The sequence below is a fragment of the Dermacentor andersoni genome, chromosome 4 (assembly GCF_023375885.2).
Source record: "Dermacentor andersoni chromosome 4, qqDerAnde1_hic_scaffold, whole genome shotgun sequence".
Taxonomy (NCBI): domain Eukaryota; kingdom Metazoa; phylum Arthropoda; class Arachnida; order Ixodida; family Ixodidae; genus Dermacentor; species Dermacentor andersoni.
In genome coordinates this window covers 180,491,415-180,501,282 of record NC_092817.1, presented here as the reverse complement: position 1 = coordinate 180,501,282, position 9,868 = coordinate 180,491,415, and the positions used below count along the sequence as shown (strand labels likewise).

At 46.4% G+C, this 9,868-nt stretch overlaps 2 non-coding genes across 2 annotated transcripts; both read right to left on the bottom strand.

Annotated features, from left to right (window-relative positions):
• Positions 1–5,727: 5,727 nt before the first annotated feature.
• On the bottom strand, positions 5,728–5,799 carry TRNAD-GUC (transfer RNA aspartic acid (anticodon GUC)). Its single transcript has one exon. It is a non-coding gene; the product is annotated as a tRNA-Asp (tRNA).
• Positions 5,800–5,973: 174 nt separating this feature from the next.
• On the bottom strand, positions 5,974–6,045 carry TRNAD-GUC (transfer RNA aspartic acid (anticodon GUC)). Its single transcript has one exon. It is a non-coding gene; the product is annotated as a tRNA-Asp (tRNA).
• Positions 6,046–9,868: the final 3,823 nt, after the last annotated feature.

Genomic DNA, 9,868 nt, shown 5'->3' with positions numbered 1-9,868 from the left:
GATTTTTCACCAATGTTTGCGATAACCATACAATGATCAGAGAATGAAACGGGGATAGTAATGCAGGATAGTCCTCGAGAGAGGAGTGATGAAGAAACATAAATCCGATCAAGGCGGGCGTAGGAATGACCTTGAATTCTTGTATAAGAGCGAGCTCCCTGTCCCGACACTCCTACATCAACGAGCCCTGCATTTTCTATTATGTTAGACAAATATTCACCACTCCTATCCCGCTGAGTGTTAATGCCGCTTCGATCGTTCGGATCACATACACAATTGCAATCTCCCATTAAAACAATGCAGCGATCACAGTCCAATAGACTAGACACAGTATCAAATAAAAGAGTTCGTTTTGCGGCGTCATTAAATGCATAGACGTTGACTATGCGCCATGGCACACCCTGCAACACGAAATCACAACATATATATCGACCTTCAGTGTCGACATGATAACTAAATGCTGAATAAAGTAGGCTCTTTTTTCAGAAACAGGAAACAGCCCGCGGATAAACCAAAAGCGTGTGAGACGCGAACATTGTACTCAGACAGAAAAGGTCGCAAAGCCCTTTCTGTCTCGTCGTCACTCTCAATCTTCGTCTCCTGCACGGCGACGAAGTCGAGGCGCCTCCTAGACAAAAGCCGGTGAAGCTGCGCCTGTTTCTGCAAAGACCTAAGGCCTCGTACGTTCAAGGTTGCGAATAGAAGTTGCTGGGACAGGGCCATGGTGACTACCAACTATTTGGACCTAGAGGGCAACGGTGAGGCTCCCTCCGAAACCCCACCTGGCCTTCTGGACCGTGATCGCCGGCACTTTCCTGAGTGTTTCGATGTTTTGCGGCGACGTGCTTTTCTTGTGGTACTGGTCGTCTCGCTGTCTGTGCTTGATTCCGATCTGTTAGTCGCACGGCGCTTCGGAACTGAAGTATCCGCGTTACTTCGTCTGTCCTCTGTCGGCTCAGCGCACGTGTCGAGATGCTTGGGTGCATCAGATGAGTCATCTCCGGCTCCCTCATTCGCTTGCTGGGCAGCAGCTGGCTCCGTGGTAGCGGGTGCTCCTTTGGGTTGTTGCTTCGGTTGGTCATCTTTCTCTTCGCTACTTTCTTTTTTCACGGGCAGTTCTGCGAGGCCATTGTGACTGTCTTTAACAGGCAGAGGGGCCTTACTGGCACAGCGGGTCTCCGCAGAAGAGGGCACGTCTCCCGTCGCGTCAAGAACCTCCGTAACGACCATTATGTGTTGCAAGCTTTCATCCGGAGGCTTTGTTCTGTGTCGTAACTTATCGGCGTATGTTACAACACATTCTTCAGCTGTGTGGCCAAAGCGCCGGCAGGTTTCACAACGTGGGGTTCTGCAGTTTCGACGAATGTGCCCCACCTTGTTACAGCGCAGACAAAGTAGGGGCCGGCCTAGAATTAATATGAGACTCTGCACTCCACAAACAGGTAGTAGATGTGGAACGTCTCCCACGCTCACTCCATCGGCAAGAGTCAACACCACGTCCCGATTTAACGTACGCATTTGTTCCATCTCCGATACTCTCCAGCTTTCTGCTGATATAGACTTGACTTTCCCGTAAGCCTGGAGCGCATCTCGAATGTAGTCATCTTCCAAACGTTCGGGAAGCCACAAAAGCTTCATTTTAACTTCCGTGGGCACGGGATCAATGACGACGCAGCGTCTACCTTTTATGGATAATTCCCCGCATGCGACTAGCTTTGATTTTGTCATCCCTGATTTGCACGTCACCATCCACACGTGCGACATCTGAAACTGTCCGATGGAACTTATTTCCTTCAGGTCAATAACGTTCCGAAGGGCGTCTCTGAAGTCTTGGGCTCTGTACGGTCGACCACTTAAGTCAGCATGCAGGAAAACGGAGTCCACAACCAGCTTACCGGTAGGAAGACGGGGTAACACAACACGGTAGTCATTGCTGCTGGCTGAAGCCTGAGCAGCACCTCGGCCAGGGGCCGTTAAATCCTTTGAAGCGGAGAACATGAGAAAAGCGACCGTTCGGAACGCCGTCTTCTTTCTCCGCCTCCGCCTACGCCTCCGCTTCTTTCTCCGCCTATACTAACGAGGAGACATGCGAGGTGGTTGTTGGTTGTTCCTGCGAAAATGGCTCATACCCACTATACTAACGAGGAGACATGCGAGGTGCCAGCTAAAGCAGTATATAGACGATTTGAAAAAAAAAATGTGCAAAAGCGTTCACGCAATCTTACCCACAAGTGGACAAAAATTGAGACAGCTACTGGGGTGCAGTGTCGAGTGCGGCGCTGCGTGCGCCTACAAACAAGAAGAAAAAAAGAAACACTCGCCGTCGGGGAATCGAACCCCGGTCTCCCGCGTGACAAGCGGAGATACTGGCCACTATATTAATCTCTTTTTAAGACAAGTCGTGTCGAGATTTTTGTTCCTACGTGATCAGAAAGATACATTCTTGTGCATAGTCCTTCAAAGGCGTTTGAGCAACGCGTTGCCTCAATTCGTTGTGTCCTCCGATTACAGCACAGGACCTAGGCTCAGAGGCTTCCTGCGAGAAGTCGTATTGGCCTTTGACTTCCTACATACGCGCTTTTCATTGAATTACCTTGCATCTGTTAAACGGAAAAGACTGCACAAAGATTTACTTGATGTATCATTGCCTGTGCCTGTCTATCGTTCTATGTACCGCGTTGAATCCAGAGGAAGAAACGTGCTCAAGCGAGTGAAGCGGATGCCGATACGGTCATCCGCAAAAACCTTTTTCTTCCATTTACACAGTGGAACGCTCCCAGTGAAGCCATGGCTAAGAGAAAGGGGAATCTTTGAGCCGTGGTCTGTAAACTGCTCAAGATGCAGGCAACCAGAGACGATTGAGCATATCTTTCTTGATTGTTCAGATGCAATGTTCTTGTGGGACATCCTGCAAAGAACGTTGAAAAAGGAATTACCGATAACACCGTACGGCATCCGCTTTTTGCCAACTGAGAACGCAGATATGCCATGTGACATGTTTATGGCAATGTGTTTACATAGCCTGTGGAAAACAAGAATGGATGAGCGTCATGAGAGGCTTGTTATTCATCCTGCGATGGAGCATTTCATTGAAAGCGTGCTATATCTGCGTGAAGCTTATAAAACGAGAACAGAACCACCCGAATGGATGCATATATTGGATGAACTAGCGGTAATCAAGTGTTTTTAACTATTCGCAAGGGCCCAAGACGGTCATTGCTTTTACCATTATGAAGTGTATCTGTTTATGCCGTATGTGTACGTCGAAGACCGGCAATAAAGAAAAAAACTATACTAACGAGGAGACATGCGAGGCGCCAGCTAAAGCAGTATATACACGATCTGAAAAAAAAAATATGCAAAAGCGTTCACGCAATCTTACCCACAAGTGGAAAAAAATTGAGACAGCTACTGGGGTGGAGTGTCGAGTGCGGCGCTGCGTGCGCCTACAAATAAGAAGGAAAAAAGAAACACTCCCCGTCGGGGAATCGAACCCCGGTCTCCCGCGTGACAGGCGGGGATACTGGCCACTAGAGAGAGTGAGAGAAGTTTAATGATACGAAATGCTGAGATGTCGGCCTGAGGTATATTCCTCTAGCCAGCTACTCGGCATTGGGGGAAGGGGAAGAGGGAAAGAAAGAGGGAAGAGGTGCATGATGGGTGACGATGACGATAGAAGGAAGATGTAGAACATATCGCAAGCAATTTGGCATGCTCAAAGTCTGCAATCCAGGCCCGTAGTTTTTAAAAAGTTCAGTAATGCCTGAATGGCCTTGAAACTCGATTGAGCATCTGGCCAAGGGCCCAAAATAACGTCCTCCGACAACGGTGCGCTGTCGAGACGCGTAAGGTCGTTGTCCAACCTTTCACGCTCTTCCACGTACTTAGGGAAGTCACAAAGCACATGACCTATAGTCTCAGTCACATTGCACACCTCACAGTGTGGAGACTCGGTGCGTCGCATGAGGTGCACGTATCCGCGCGTAAACGCTACCCCCAGCCTTAGTCTGTGCAGAAGACTGGCACAGCTTCGTTGAATTTTCGGTGGTAGCCTAAAATTCATGGCAGGGTCCAATCTCTGGAGTCGTCTGTGGCGATTATCCGGATTGTCCCAGTGCTTTGCTGTCAATTTTCGGATGACACTGGAGAGGAGACAGTTGGCGTCCGCTCTTGAAAAAGGAATTGAAAGCAGTGACTCTCGTTCTTCGAGTGCTTTCTTCGCTTCGGCGTCGGCCAGTTCGTTGCCCTGTATACCACAGTGACTGGGAATCCACTGAAATGTGATGTGGTGGCCGTTTTCTTGCGCTAAAGTATAGAGCTCGGCAGTTTGAAGCGCTTTCTTTCAACACCACTCTAAGTAGTTGAAGAGCCGATTTTGCGTCGCTGAAGACTGTGCATATTTGAGGAGGCTGTCGCGAAATATATTGAACGGCCTCTCTGATTGCCACTAGTTCCGTAGATGTTGAAGTCGTCTTGTTATGTAGACGAAACCGTCGAATGACTTGATGCGCAGGCACGACGAAAGCCGCACCAGACGCATACGACGATACCGATCCGTCTGTTTACACGCTCACCGAGGAGTCATATTCTTTCGATATATATTCAAGTGTTAAATGTCTGAGGCCGACGGTAGGTATTCGCGATTTTTTAGAAATTCCCGGAATAGATAGACTTACCGGTATTTTAGACATTACCCATGGGGGCATATGTGGAAGGTCAGCCGGGGCAAAGTATGCCGGTATGGCAGATTCTTGCCATTTAACGGCTCTTGGAAAAGTGGGGTCCTGCCGTATATCGGGTATGTCGATAAGGGATGGCGTCCATGACGACAAAGCAGTCGCAGAAATACTCGAAGAGGTTCGCATCGTAGATAGACAGGTAAAGGGGTGACGCGAGCCTCCTCAATTGTTCCGTGGGTTGAGGAGCAACGTGGAACACCGAGACATGTTTTCAGTATCTGTGCCTGGGCACTTTCCAGCGTGCGTAAACATGACGGGCTCATACCTGATAAAACTGGCAGGCTATACCGAATGTATCCGACGTAGAGAGCCTGGTACAGCCGGATTGCGAACGCTCAGATGGACCCCACTTCATACCGGCCAGAATGCGAAAAACTTGAGCAAGCCCAGTTATTTTTTTCTTTAACATTGCCACATGTTTCGACCATGAAACACCGCGGTCAATGACAACGCCGAGGTACTTGTGGTGGGTGACATATGGGATGGCATTTCCATTGATCATAATTGGATACCAACACATAAGCTTCCGTGTGAACGCTATCGCAGCGCACTTGTCTGGGGCCAGTTGCAGTCCTTGGCACTGCAGGTACTGAGATGTTAAAGAAACAGCTCGCTGCAATCTGGCACGAATTTGCGGTCGTGTGACTGCGGATGCCCATATGCATATGTCGTCTGCGTATGTACTGATGCGTACTGTATCAGGAATTATTTCCGCAAGGCCAATAAGGGCAACATTGAAAAGAGTCGGGCTGAGAACTCCTCCTTGAGGCACTATACTGAGAACTCCTCCTTGAGGCCACTATACTAACGACGAGACATGCGAGGTGCCAGCTAAAGCAGTATATACACGATTTCAAGAAAAAAAAAAAAAGATATGCAAAAGCGTTCACGCAATCTTACCCACAAGTGGAAAAACATAGAGACAGCTACGAGGGTGCAGTGTCGAGTGCGGCGCCGCGTGCGCCTACAAACAAGGAAAAAAGAAACACTCCCCGTCGGGGAATCGAACCCCGGTCTCCCGCGTGACAGGCGGGGATACTGGCCACTATACTAACGAGAAGACACGCGAGGTGCCAGCTAAAGCAGTATATACACGATTTGAAAAAAAAAAAAAGATATGCAAAAACATTCACGCAATCTTACCCACAAGTGGAAAAAAATAGAGACAGCTACTAGGGTGCAGTGTCGAGTGCGGCGCCGCGTGCGCCTACAAACAAGAAGGAAAAAAGACACGCTCCCCGTCGGAGAATCGAACCCCGGTCTCCCGCGTGACAGGCGGGTATACTGGCCACTATACTAACGAGGATTTTTTTTTCTTTTAATTCGCTGATTGGTACATCACGTGCAAAGAACAACAGAATAAAACGCATTGACAGCAAAAAATGACACTGAAAAATGTTTAAAACGTCAAACACGCTTTGTTTAACGTGGGGATGATTATAATGACATGAGGTCATTCAGAACGGGTAGCCATTCTTTTTTTTTTCTTTAATACAGCTTTGGCACTTCCAAACACAGAACTCATAAATACAATTTTACAAGTACAATAAAAGACGCGTAAGTCTTTTCATGGCGGGAGTGTGAAGCTAAAATGGCTTCAGAGAAGCCAGCTTATCAAGCACAGGTATCCAATCCGGTGGGTTCCTCTGGATTTTGAGAACATCTCGTATGTACACACAGTTCTCACTGAGGTTTTGCATGGCCGATCTTGCGTTGACATCCGCATCTCTGACCGCTATCCTCGTTTTCCACACACTATGTAAACACAGTAACATGAACATGTCGCATGGCATTTCATCAGGATCTTCGCATGGCAAGAATCGGATACCAAAGGGTGTTACTGGCAAATCTTTCTGAAGTGTCTGTTTAAGGATGTCCTACAGGAAAACAGCATCGTGACAGTCCAAAAAGATGTGTTCTATCGTTTCCTCCTTTCGACATATCAGGCAGTGTAATCCCCATGAAACAAAGATACCTTTGCTTTGAAGCCACGGTTTTACAGAGAGCATACTCGTGTGCAGTTGGAAAAAGAATGATTTTAATGACGCTCTTACTGGCATTTTTCGAACTCGTTTTAATACGTCTCGTTCTGGTCCTAGTTGATAGATGGAGCGGTACAACGTTATTGGTAAAAAAACATCAATTAGATCTTTGTACAATCGTTTACGTGCCGCTGCGCTCAAATATTCTAAGGAAAACCGTGGCTTCAGTTCTTGATATGCAGACACTATTTCGCGCCAAAAATTGCTCAGTGTTCCACGCGTATCTGCATTTGATGACACAATATAATCCGGGATATGATTACACAGCCTCATGCGTATAACAGTACGCAAGAAAACATCGCTTTGGTCTCTCAGAAAGAAAAACCTTGAAACTATTTGTTTCAAAAATAAATGACACAGACCAAGCCCTCCGTGTCGCACCGAAAGGAACAAGTTTGACCGACTGGTGCGTTCCCAGGTAGAATTCCATATATAGGTGGCAAACACTCTGTGTAATTTTTGGACACAAGTTCTGCTCATACTGAACACTTGGAGTACATAAAACACTTTTGCAACAAAAAACACATTACAGACTGCGGCGCGGGAAAACATAGAAAAGTTATGCCCTCCCCATTTTTCAGACTGACCCTTCAGCCTTTCTGTCTCTCCTGCCCAGTATTCTGCAGTATTTCCATAATGCTGGAGAGGAACCCCCAAGTATCTAGCAGGAATACTTGTCCATCTCATGTTTGCATACGCCTCCGGCGTTTGCCCCCAATTTCCATGCCAAATGCCCAGAGATTTATCCCAGCTAATGGCACTTCCGGTAGCACTGCAGAATGATGTAGCTTCCTTAACAGCTTCTTTAATGCTGTCCTTGTCTTGGCAGAATATGGCTATGTCATCCGTACATGCCAGTATCTTTACTTCAGTAGCATAAAAGGAATAACCATGCACCCTTGTATTTATGCGAATTGTTAAACATAAGGGTTCCAAATAAAGTGCAAAAAGAAGAGACGAACGCGCACACCCTTGTTTTATACCTGACAGTACTGGAATGTTTTCACTTAAGGTATTGTTGATTATAAGGTTTACTGCACACCCTTCATACACCATCTTGATGCACTCAGTGATAACACTACCTACATTACAATGTTCTAATAATAACTGTAATATGTCATGATTAACTCTATCAAATGCTTTCTGAAGATCCAGTTGTATCATACCCATGTTGTCGTGAGTCATGTCACAGCTTTCTAGGATAGCTCTAGCGGTGTGTATGTTTGTGTAAATTGTCCTGCCTTTGATGCCACATGTCTGGTGAGGTAATACGAGGTGTGTGATAACGCTCTGCAATCTCTTGGCTAGCACCTTCGTAAATATTTTGCAGTCTACATTCGTGAGACTTATAGGTCGATAAGCCTCAACAGCCAACAATTTCCTGGGATCATCCGATTTTGGAGTAAGTACTACGTGGCATTTCCTAAACGATAAAGGTGCTCTTTTTTGATCGTAGCACTCATTTACCACGCGATGTAACGCTCGTGCCAGTTCTTCCTTGAAGCATTTGTAAATGGCAGCCCCTAGTCCATCAGGCCCAGGTGCTTTGCCGGTGCTTAGTTCATCAATGGCCTGTTTTACTTCATGCACACTAATTGGCAGTTCAAGCGTTTGTCTTACTTCATCGCCTAGCCTAGGCATGAGCGACAGAAATTCGTTTCGAAAGGCTTCTGTATCTTTTATTTTTGGGCTTAGCAGTTTTTGATAGCATTAAACAAACGCTTTCTCTATCGATTCCTTGTCACGTGTCACTTCGTTTTTATATCTTATTTCTTTTAGATCTTTTTTTACTGCTTGCCTTTTTTCTTCACCGAGTGCCCGTTTAGTAGGCGTTTCCCCTAGCCATAGTCTTTCAGCCCGAGCTCTGACGATCTCCTCCACGATATTTCTTTTCATCTATCACTTCGAGCTTACTTTTAAGGTCACGTAGTTCCTTGCTAAAGTGTCCAGGGTTAGCACTCCCAACCGCAATCATATAATCTAACGTGCTCCTAAGTTCTTTCTCTTGCTGTTTTTCAATGCTGCGCCGCACGCAAGCTCGTTCAATCACCGCATTCTTTACTTCATTCTTAAATTGCTCCCAAAGCGCTGTGAAATTGGAAGATTCAACCGAACACATTTCGCCTATCTTTTCCTTTACTTTTTTAACAAAAATTTCATCATCCAACAGTGTATCGTTTAATTTCCACAAGTTCCAACTGAACTTGGACACTTTTGTCTCGGTTCCTAGTGTCGCTATTACCAAGCAGTGATCACTAAATGTGACGTTCTTTACTTTGTATTTAGTAATGTGTGGTATCACAACTGCCGGAACATATATGCGATCTAGTCTAGCATGACTTACACCTTGGTAGTGCGTATACTGTACGTGCTCATCGCCGTCAAAAATGCAACCAACGTCATCTAGTTCAAGTTTGTTTAAAAGCGCGTTTAACAGTGTCGCACTTCTATCGTGGTAAGTCAATCTGTTGGCTCTGTCTTGCGGCCAAAATTATGTTTCTTTCGTACGTCATGCATGTTCTCAGGTTTTCTATGTATTCTACACGTTCGTTAATGTTATTCGGAGCATACACACATATTAAACGCCAAAAGAGGCCACAAAAGCCAAAGTCGATGAATAGTAGCCTGCCATCATCACTGGACTTTACAGAATGCGCTACAATATCGGTGCATTTTCGAACAAGTATCATGCAACCCGCTGAAGTTCCTTTAGCATGAGAAACACATACATTATACCTATCCCTGAAAGGTTCGACCATTCTGTCCGTTTGCTCATCACTTTCTACTTTGGCTTCCTGCACTGCCATTATGTCAATGTCATTTTCTTACAAGAGACGGCTTAACTGGCACTGCCTCCTGCGGGCTGCCAAACCCCTCGCATTCAGGGTCGCTACACAAGGGGGAACTGTCAGATTAACAGCCATTTTCGGATTAGCAAACAGCCGGAATGATACTCACATCTGGACAGGCAGTGATAGCAAAAACCAGCACAGGTCACATTCTACTTGTCCGCTAGGTAACGTCTTATACTGAGGACAGGCTGCTGAACACACTTCGCGCCCCGCTAAAGCGGGGACGATGTTGAAG